The sequence below is a fragment of the Gopherus flavomarginatus genome, chromosome 2 (assembly GCF_025201925.1).
Source record: "Gopherus flavomarginatus isolate rGopFla2 chromosome 2, rGopFla2.mat.asm, whole genome shotgun sequence".
Classification (NCBI taxonomy): Eukaryota; Metazoa; Chordata; order Testudines; family Testudinidae; genus Gopherus; species Gopherus flavomarginatus.
Window position 1 is genome coordinate 16,121,235 of NC_066618.1, and position 10,574 is coordinate 16,131,808.

The window sequence follows — 10,574 nt, forward strand, 5'->3', positions numbered from 1 at the left end:
TTTTTCTCCTCCCTGTGCAATGCAACATACCCTGAGCTCAGCCTACTATGCTGGGTCCTCTGTGCATTGACATTCCAGATTTCATTGATCTACAAGTCAGGATTCTTCAACCCTTAGAATAAAGTTGTACACGCCAAGAATAAAATCCTGCTCATCCAGCTAACCAATCCATTCAGGGATCCACTTTACCAGAGGATTCTCCAAAGGCTACTCCAGAGACATGAAGTAACTTGCTTCTCCAGGCCCCACCACTGGTAAAGCAAGACTTACACGTCTTTGTGGTGTCATACCAATTCATTAGCAAAGGGAAGTTGATGAATATCCACTTCTGCTGGGTTAGAGAGTCCCTTGACGGTTATAGAGCATGAATAACATTTTATGCAAATAAGTAGCTGAGAAGGGAATTGCGGACCTCATCTAAAGTGGAATATGAAAGAGGTCATTACTATGGCACATTTGAAACATCTGTTGATTGTCTCTAGTTTAATGCTGATGGTAGGGGGGAGGGAGGAAATAGCTGTGTCAAAGCCCAGTGAGCTCATCAGTCAGCATAGTGCGAGGCTGTGGCTCATGTGTCACTGTTCCCATCTCCATTCTGATCTTGGTGTGATAAAAGGGAACGGGGGTGGGAGGGCGGAAATAGATGTGTCTCTGCATCCCAAGGACCACATACTCTTAGGGAAAGCAGAAAAGTAGACACCAGTTAAAGGAAGGGCAGAAACAAATAGGAAACATTTATACAGGGCAACTGATTTCACTGTAAGCAGCAGGAGAGAAGCAGCTCTTTAAGAGGACTTAAATGCAGGCCAGATTAGGGCCTTATATATATATGCTTTGTCTGCTGTGTGCCTTATTCTACTTGTGTATTTCTTATGCCACTGGGTGTTTCTTTACAGCTACCAACAAGGAGTGAAATGTTCTAGTGGTTAGAGTAGCAGACTGGGACCCTGAAACTCATGGCTCTGATGCTTATGGATCTTGCCACATCTTGTGACCTCTCTGCCTCAATTTCCCCATCTGTCAAAAGGGGAGGGCTAGCAGTCAGTTTCCAGTCTCCCAATAGTGGGGGTGAGGACTAGTTAACTAATGGTTTTTAAAGGGCTTTGTGAAGGGAAGTTATTGTTGTTTGAGAAGGTTATGGTTACAGTGTAACATGGGCTGTCAGGGTAACCAGGACCAGGTTCATATGAGAAACGAGCAATACTCAGATACACAGAACTACTCTCTCACCTCAGAAGTCATCCCACCAGGCCAGGGCTGAGACACATTGCAGGTCAGCATGTGGGAGCATTTGCCCAACTGTAGTCCATCCCATGTCTGTTCTTTAGATAAATAGAAGGCATCAGTCCCCAGCAGGGTTGCACAGACAACCCTTCAGTCACTTTTAACAATTATAAAAAACCAAAGCAAAGCAAGCGCCTTGGCAATAGGTCACGTCAGATAGTACAAATGCCATGCCAAGAGAGTGATGCTGGTTCTGTGCTCATTGTCTAACTAGCACTGGGTGTAGCTGTGCATCTTTTGTTACCAAGGTTTGTTACAAATGCACCAGTGACAAAGCACAATCTTCTGTCTGACCGTGCAAGAAAAACAAAAGACAAATTTGTCACTCTAGATGCCGCTCATTTCAAGTTAAGGAAAATAAAGAGGGGAGAAACAGGGACTCAATCTGCAACCTTCTTCATCGGAACTGAAACAAAATGTCAGCTGCCTCACAGCATGCAGGAAGCCCCTCTCACATTTAAAGGTGCCGTCAGAAGGAAACAGAATTGCCTCTCATTTCAGTTACATGGCTACATACACCACAACCAGGATCTTTAGCTGGTGTTTTCATTTTCCTCTAAAATATCAGGGCGTAGCCTCTCTGTCAGATGTAGGATTCCAGACTCAGTGGGCTGGGCACAAGACTGATCCAGAGTGCCTTGTATCCTGTATTCTTAAATTGACATAGATGACAAAACATATCACCTACCAAAGCATGCCATGAGTATGACGGGGGTACAAATGGGATGGGGTGGGGAAACAAGACTCAGGGAAATGCTATAATAATGGAGATGGGCCCTGACAGTGGAGTTCAAAAATGAACTTCCCAGAATTTAGGGTCGTGGTTTCGGAACCAATGTTCCATTTTAGATCTGTCTCAATAAAGGGACAAGAAGAGACGGTGAAGGGAGGGTTCCCAGTTAATCCCTGGGTAGCGTAAAAGCTCTGGAGCTAAACTCAGTGCTGGCATGAGTGGCTGCAAATCCATCAGTGTGGCCCTGTACCTTTTATTCTTTCAATGTTCGTAAATGTTTGGAGAGACAAGGTGGGTGAGGTCACTCACCTCGTCCCTCCAGTATCCTGGGACCAATACAGCTACAACACTGTAAGCTTTGGGGCTGTCCCATGGTCCGGTGAATTGATTTTGGCTGACTTCTCTCAGCAGCCTTACTCTGATCAGCCAGACACTGATCTGGGCTACTGTATGTTTATTTTCCCACAACAATTAAACATCTCTGATCAGCTCAACTAATTAACTGCACACCAGTAGTTACTCACTGAGAGGTACCTTCGGCACCTTTACCAGCTGTTACCAGACAATCAGACAAAACAACTGAGGAAACAAATTAAACTTTCTGTGAAAGATACAAAGAATTAAGAAATCCCACAACAATTACACCCACCTTGAGGGCTAATGCAACATGCAGACCAGCTAAGTAGCACCCTGGTTACTTTTCAAAGCACGTGCAGAAGCCTCCCCTCCACCATATTTTCCTGAAAAATGTCATGATTTGGGTTGCTTTGATGATATGATATCCCACTAATGATTCCCCAGTCACAGGGTCTTGAATTCTGTGGAGCCAAGATACCACAGTGATGGGCAATTCATAAATGCATATAAACAACAAAAAATTGGACAGTCCACCTGTTTCCTTTGCCCCAGTCTATTCTACTAAGACTTAGCTAGAATCCTGCTGTCAGTAGGACATTGCCTGGTGTGCTATTGGGGAGCTCTAGATTTTGAAGAGAGAGGAATTTAAAATAAACTTAAATAACAGAGGGATGAGTCTGGATAAAACACCTGGAGGCAAACATCCTGGTTTAGCTAGAGAATAGTATAGTTCAGACTCCAGATCCAAACATAGCTACACATGGGATGAACTCAAGCCCTTAACCTCATCCATCTCCTCCCACCCCCACCATACACAAACCAGCAAGCTCCAGCACACCTAGGTTTAGGGCAAGTGTGGTTCAATATCTCAACTTTTGGGCTCAGGCCCATCTGTCATAAACAGATAGCTAAGGGTTAATGTCTCTTTTACCTGAAAAAAAAGTAACCTGAAGCACCTGACCAGAGGACCAGTCAGGAAACCGGATTTTTTCAACTCTGGGTGGAGGGAAGTTGGTGTCTGAGTTCTTTGTCTTCTGTCTGCCTGAATCTCTCTCAGCTATGAGGAGGATTTTTCTATTTCCTGCTTTCTAATCTTCTGTTTCCCAGTTGTAAGTACCAAAGATCAGATAGGGGATTTTTATGTTCTTTTGTATTTACATGTCTATAGTTGCTGGAGTGCTTTAAATTGTGTTCGTTTTGAATAAGGCTGTTTATTCATATTTCTTTTAAGCAATTGACCCTGTATTTGTCACCTTAATACAGAGAGACCATTTGTATGTATTTTTTTTCTTTTTTATATAAAGCTTTCTTTGAAGACCTGTTGGAGTTTTTCTTTAGTGGGGAAACTCCAGGGAATTGAGTCTGTACTCACCAGGGAATTGGTGGGAGGAAGAAGTCAGGGGGGAAATCTGTGTGTGTTAGATTTACTAGTCTGACTTTGCATTCCCTCTGGGTGAAGAGGGAAGTGCTTTTTGTTCCAGGACTGGAATTAGAGAGGGTGGACTCCCTCTGCTTAGATTCACGGAGGTTGCTTCTGTTTATCTCTCCAGGAGCACCTGGAGGGGGGAAGGGAAAAGAGTTATTTCCCTTTGTTGTGAGACTCAAGGGATTTGGGTCTTGGGGTCCCCAGGGAAGGTTTTTGTGGGGACCAGAGTGCCCCAAAACACTCTAATTTTTTGGGTGGTGGCAGCAGTACCAGGTCCAAGCTGGTAACTAAGCTTGGAGGTTTTTCATGCTAACCCCCATATTTTGGACGCTAAGGTCCAAATCTGGGACGAGGTTATTGACACCATCTCTAGAAAAAAAGGAGAGAGAGCTGTGTAAAGCCAGACAGGTGCATAATAGCAAGCATGGGCACTAAGACCCGGAAGAGCCATGTCTCCTTTCCCGGCAATCCCTGCAAAGGGGCCCAGGACTGAACGAGATCCATGGACACCGAACTGTGTTCTCAGCATTCCAGGCCCACTTTCACTCCTGTCAGCAAAGCAATGACAGGAAACTCGCTCCCCGGCTTCTCATGCTGTACCAACCCTCTGGATAAGGAAAGTGCTGCATTCTCCAGGGCACTCAATCCAGGAACATCATGGTCAAGACTTTCAGAAGTGCCAATTGGTTTGGGAGCCTCCATTCATGAGGGCTCATACAACTTCAAGGCCCATCTTTCAGAAAATGCTATGCACTCACTCTCTGAAATCAGCTCCTCTCATGGTGTCTCGCATTGGGCATCCAAAGTCAATAACCACTTTGGAAAATCTCAGCCTAAACATACACACACAAAAAGCCAAACACTGCAGAGGACATAAATTGCAGGTCACATACAAATCAACTAGCCAAACCAAAAATACCCCCAGATATACAGGATGGAAGAAGCGATAGTATTAATTCCTCTGAAAACAGGCTGAACAAAGAGGAGCTCCCAGTATGTGTGGGAAAACCCTGAAGTGCCGATGTAAAGTATCATGCAGGTTCTTTCATTTTTGCAAGAAAAGAAAAAAACATAAATTGTACCATAAAAACCTTGCATTACAAAGGACTGTTTAACATTTGACTCTGCTATAGAACCTGAACAATGGCCAAGGCTGTGAAGTGGCTGCCCAAAAAGGCTAAGCGAAACAACACAATAATACAAAGAGCCCTCGTGCACGGCAGGAAGCTTGATATACTATCTACCCTCCTGGTAACTGATAGTGCTTTAGTGTTCATCTTGACTAACCAAGCCAAAAGAGTTCCTATGCTAGATATTTTGTTAAGAAAATCTCTAGGTAAAGAGGGTGCAAAACAAAGTCGTAGTGCACATCCTAAGTATCTAGGTGTTTCCTTGAACTTGGGTTACAGCAGACAGTTAGCACTGTGAAACCGAACTGTTCCTATGTTCCTTCTTCCCCTCTTCAAAGCACTTCACATCCATCAACTAATCCTCGCAACGTTTCATGTAGTAGAAGCACTAATACTATTATCCCCATGTTATTGGGAAACGGAGGCAGAGAAAAGGTAAGATGGACTCAGAAGGAACACAATTTGAACTCATGAGTCTTTGGTCCGTAGTCACTTTCTATGGTTAACAAAATGTTAGACAATTAGACCCAAATTCTCAACTGATCTAAATCAGCATCGCCTCACTGACTTCAATAGAGATGTGCCAATTTACACCAGATGAGAATCTGGCCCTTGATCTGTCTCCTAGGGACTAATCTTGGATTTCACCAAACTGAACTTTTACAAATAGCACCTTTTGTCCCCATTTATGCAGGTCTGCTTAAAATACTTCACGTCATCTACATTAGAGGGTGATTTTACTTTGGTGTAGGCAGACCCAAGGAGGAGATGATCCTGTGAACTGGATGCGGTGAGATTTAGTTTTAACTCACATCCTTTTGTAAATAAATTCAAGGCTGAAATCCATCTGAGTACAAAGTAGTTGTATGTGATTTACTCCATCATCTGTATGTCCATCAAAAGCAAATTGTATATATACACATTTTTGGAGGAGGGTGTCTTCAAGCCTCATCACCATCTTCTCTTTCATCTGCTTATTTTGAATATCAGAAATATCAGCTCCCTACTCCCCCCTTGGTTTGCTGGAGGACTTTGACAAGATTTTAGGACACCTCAAGAGGGATGCCACATGAGACTGTAACCTTGGATGCCCATCCCCTTCCCCTCCAGCTGAGCTCTTTGGGAGAGGTGGCAGAGTTGTAGGCTACCTCTGGCAGCTGGGGTGGAAAAAGAAAGCTGCAGTTTAGGATGCAGCCTTGTGAACCATCACTGTTCTAATCCTCCAAAAATATGGGTTAGGCCAAAGTAGAGCAAATTGCAATAATCAGTCTCAAGGCAGCAAAGTTCCAACTTCAAGGAGCAGCCCTAGGCCCACATCTGACAGCAAGAAGAGTAGACTCTTGGCCAGATGAAGGTGGAAGAAGGTATTCTGGTAACTGCTTCTGCTTGACAATCCATGTGTAGCAAAGAGTCTGGCATAGTTTCAGGCCACCGTGACAATCAGAGGGTAAATACTGCCGATACCTAGGGAGGTTTTCTTTGTCCATTAGGGTAATTTGTCTTACCTGGATTAATTAAATATCTGTTTTGAATAGCTGGTCCAGTACCATCCTCTGCAATCAGTCAGCTAGGAGGTAGTGAAATCAGTTTAATGCATCCAGCATTAAACTGCAGCCTGCCATATTCGGTCCCACAAATGAAGCAGCAGCAACCTGTAATCCACTGCTTTGACAGATCAAAGCAGCACTGGCATGGATGTCCTTCATCATGGCCGGAGCAGATTGGAAGAGCTAGTAAACAGGAACGGCTAACGGGAGTTTTGCGAGGGAGTTTAGAGGGAGAGTGTGAGTGGGGGCTAGATACACTTAACATTCTTCAAACATAAGCCCAAAACTCCCTGATAAAACAAAACATCAACAAAGGAACAAGCTGCAGGAGACAATGCAAGCAGAAGCCCAGCAACAGAGCGGGGGCTGTCCAGTTTATTGCACACAGTGCAGCACGTATGATTACCTGCCCTATGGGCACGTGTCCTATCTGTGCATTCAGTACAAGGAGCTCCTGGCCCTCAGAGACCATGTATGGACTTTGGAGACCAGAGTGGCTGAACTGGAGGAACTACAGGAGACAGAGGTACATAGATGAGACTTTCCGGGACACAGTAGAATGGTCCCACCCTCGGTCTGACAGCCTCTGTGCTGTTGAGGAGGATGAAAGTCTCAGGGAAGGAGAACATCCAACTGGAACAGAGAGAAACAATCCCATAGTTGGGACCCTCCTTCAAGATGATGTTGTGGTATCCTCTTGCACTGAGGATACCTCTCCAGGGGGTGGGGAGGTCTAGTTATTAGGAAGAGACAGGTCATAGTTATAGGGAATTTGTTCATTAGAAACATAGATAGCTGGGTTTGCGATGACCAGGAGAAACGCATGGTGACTCCTGAGAAGGTTGCAGATCTCTCCAGACATCTAGATATATGTATGTGTAGTGCTGGGGAGGAGCCAGTGGTTGTGGTACATGCAGGTACCAGTGACATAGGGAAGGACAGGAGAGAGGTCCTGGAGGCCAAATTTAGGCTGCTAGGTAAGAGATTGAAGTCCAGGACCTCCATGGTAGCATTCTCTGAAACGCTTACAGTTCCACACGCAGGGCTGGTTAGGCAGAACTGCAAGGTCTCAATGCGTGGATGAGGAGGGGGTTAGATTTATTAGGAACTGGGGAAACTTTTGGGAAAGGGGGAACCAATACAGGAAGGATGACTCCACGTAAACCAAAATGGAACCAGATTGCTGGCATTTAAAATTAAAAAGGTCCTAGAGCAGTTTTTAAACTAAGGGCTGGGGGAAAACCAACATGTGCGGAGGAACATGTGGTTTGGACAGACATCCCTTAGGGGAGGATCTATTAATGGCGATTCTCTATGTCCTAGTAAAGAGGAGAGGATGGAACATGATAAAATATGGCTAGGACCTGATGAGAAACAGTCAAATGAAAAAGAGTCCCATTCAGTTACATCATGTAATGGCAGAAAGCTAAAAAGTGACAAGTTTTTGAAGTGCTTATATAAAATGATAGAAGTCTAAATAATAAGATGGGTGAACTAGAATGCCTCCTATTAAATGAAGATATAGATATAATAGGCATCATAGCAACTTGGTAGCATGAGGATAATCAATGGGGCACAGTAATACCGGGATACAAAATATATTGGAAGGACAGGACAGGTCATCCTTGTAGGGGAGAGGCACTATATGTGAAAGAAGGCATAGAATCAAATGAAGTAAAAATCTTAAATGAACCAAAACTATACCATAGAATCTCTATGGATAGTAATTCCATGCTTGAATAATAAGAATATAGCAGTAGGGCTATATTACTGACCAGGACAGCGATAGTGACAGTGAAATGCTTATGGAGATTAGAGAGGCTATAAACTAAAAATCTCAATAATAATGGGGGATTTCAACTATCCCCATATTGACTGGGTACATGTCACTGAGGGATGGGATGCAGAGATAGTTTCTTGACACCTTAAATGACTGCTTCTTGGAGCAGCTAGTCCTGGAACTCACAAGAGGAGAGGGAGGCAATTCTTGATTTAGTCCTCAGTGGAGCACAGGATCTGGTCCAAGAGATGAATATAGCTGGACCGCTTGGTAATAGTGACCATAATATAATTAAATTTAACATCCCTGTAGCAGAGAAAACATCACAGCAGCCAAACACTGCAGCGTTTAATTTCAGAAAGGGGGACTACATACAAATTAGTTACTTACACAGAAATTAAAAGGTACAGTGCCAGAAGTGAAATCCCTGCAAGCTGCATGGAAACTTTATAAAGACACCATAATAGAAGCTCAATTTAAATGTATACTCCAAATTAAAAAACATAGTAAGAGAACCAAAAAAGTGCCATCGTTGCTAAACAACAAAGTAAAAGAGGCAGTGAGAGGCAAAAAGGCATCCTTTAAAAAGTGGAAGTTAAATCCTAGTGAGGAAAATAGAAAGGAGCATAAACGCTGGCAAATGAAGTGTAAAACTATAATTAGGAAGGCCAAAAAGAATATGAAGAACAGCTAGCCAAAGACTCAAAAAGTAATAGTAAAAAAAAAATTAACTACATCAGAAGGAGAAGCACTGCTAAATAACCAGTGGGGCCACCAGACAATAGAGATGCTAAAGGAGCATTCAAGGACGATAAGGCCATTGCAGAGAAACTAAATGAATTCTTCACATCGGTCTTCATGGCTGAGGATGTGAGGAAGATTCTCAAACATGAGCCATTTTTTTTTAGGTGACAAATCTAAGGAACTGTCCCAGATTCAGGTGTCATTGGAGCAGGTTTAGGAAGAAATTGATAAACTAAATAATTGATAAACTATAATAGTCACCAGGACCAGATGGTATTCACCCAAGAATTCTGAAGGAACTCAAATGTGAAACTGCAGAACTACTAACTGTAGTCTGTAACCTATCATTTAAATCAGCTTCTGTACCAGATGACTGGAGGATAGCTAATGTGACACCAATTTTTAGAAAGGGCTCCAGATGTGATCCCGGGCAATTACAATACATAGATGAACATAATTTGTTGGGGAAAAGTCAATATGGCTTTTTTAAAGAGAAATCATGCCTCATCAATCTACTAGAATTCTTTGAAGGGGTCAACAAGGATTTGGACAAGGGGAATCCAGTGGATATAGTGTATTTAGATTTTCAGAAAACCCTTGACAAGGTTCCTCACCAAAGGCTCTTAAGCAAAGTAAGCTGTCATGGGATAAGAGGGAAGGTTCTCTCATGAACCTGTAACTGGATAAAAGATAGGAAGCAAAGGGTAAGAATAAATGGTCCGTTTTCAGAACAGAGAGAGGTAAATAGTGGTGTCCTCTAGGGGTCTGTACTGGGACCAGTCCTATTCACCATATTCACAAATGATCTGGAAAAAGAGGTAAGCAATGAGGTGGCAAAATTTGCAGATGATACAAAACTACTCAAGATAGTTAAGTCCCAAGCAGACTGTGAAGGGCTATAAAAAGATCTCACAAAACAGGATAACTGGGCAACAAAATGGCAGCTGAAATTCAATGTTGATAAATGCAAAGTAATGCACACTGGAGAACATAATCCCAACTATACATATAAAATGATGGGGTCTAAATTAGCTGTTATCATTCAAGAAAAAGATCCTGGAGTCATTGTGGATAGTTCTCTGAAAATATCCACTCAATGTGCAGCAGCAGTCAAAAAAGCAAACAGAATGTTGGGAATCATTAAGAAAGGAATAGATAAGACAGAAAATATCATACTGTCAGTATATAAATCCACGGTATGCCGACATCTTGAATACTGCGTGCAGATGTGGTCGCCCCATCTCAAAAAAGTTATATTAGAATTGGAAAAGGTTCGGAAAAGAGCAACAAAAAAGATCAGGGGTACGGAACGGCTGCCATATGAGGAGAGATTAATAAGACTGGGATGTTTCAGCTTGGAAAAGATGTGACTGAGGGGGGATATGAAAGAGGTCTATAAAATCAGGACTGGTGCGGAGAACATAAATATAGAAGTGTTATTTATTCCTTCCCATAACACAGGAACTAGGGGTTACCAAATGACATTAATAGGCAGCAGGTTTAAAATGAACAAAAAGGAAGTATTTTTTCACACAATACACAGTCAATCTGTGGAACTCCTTGCCCGAGGATG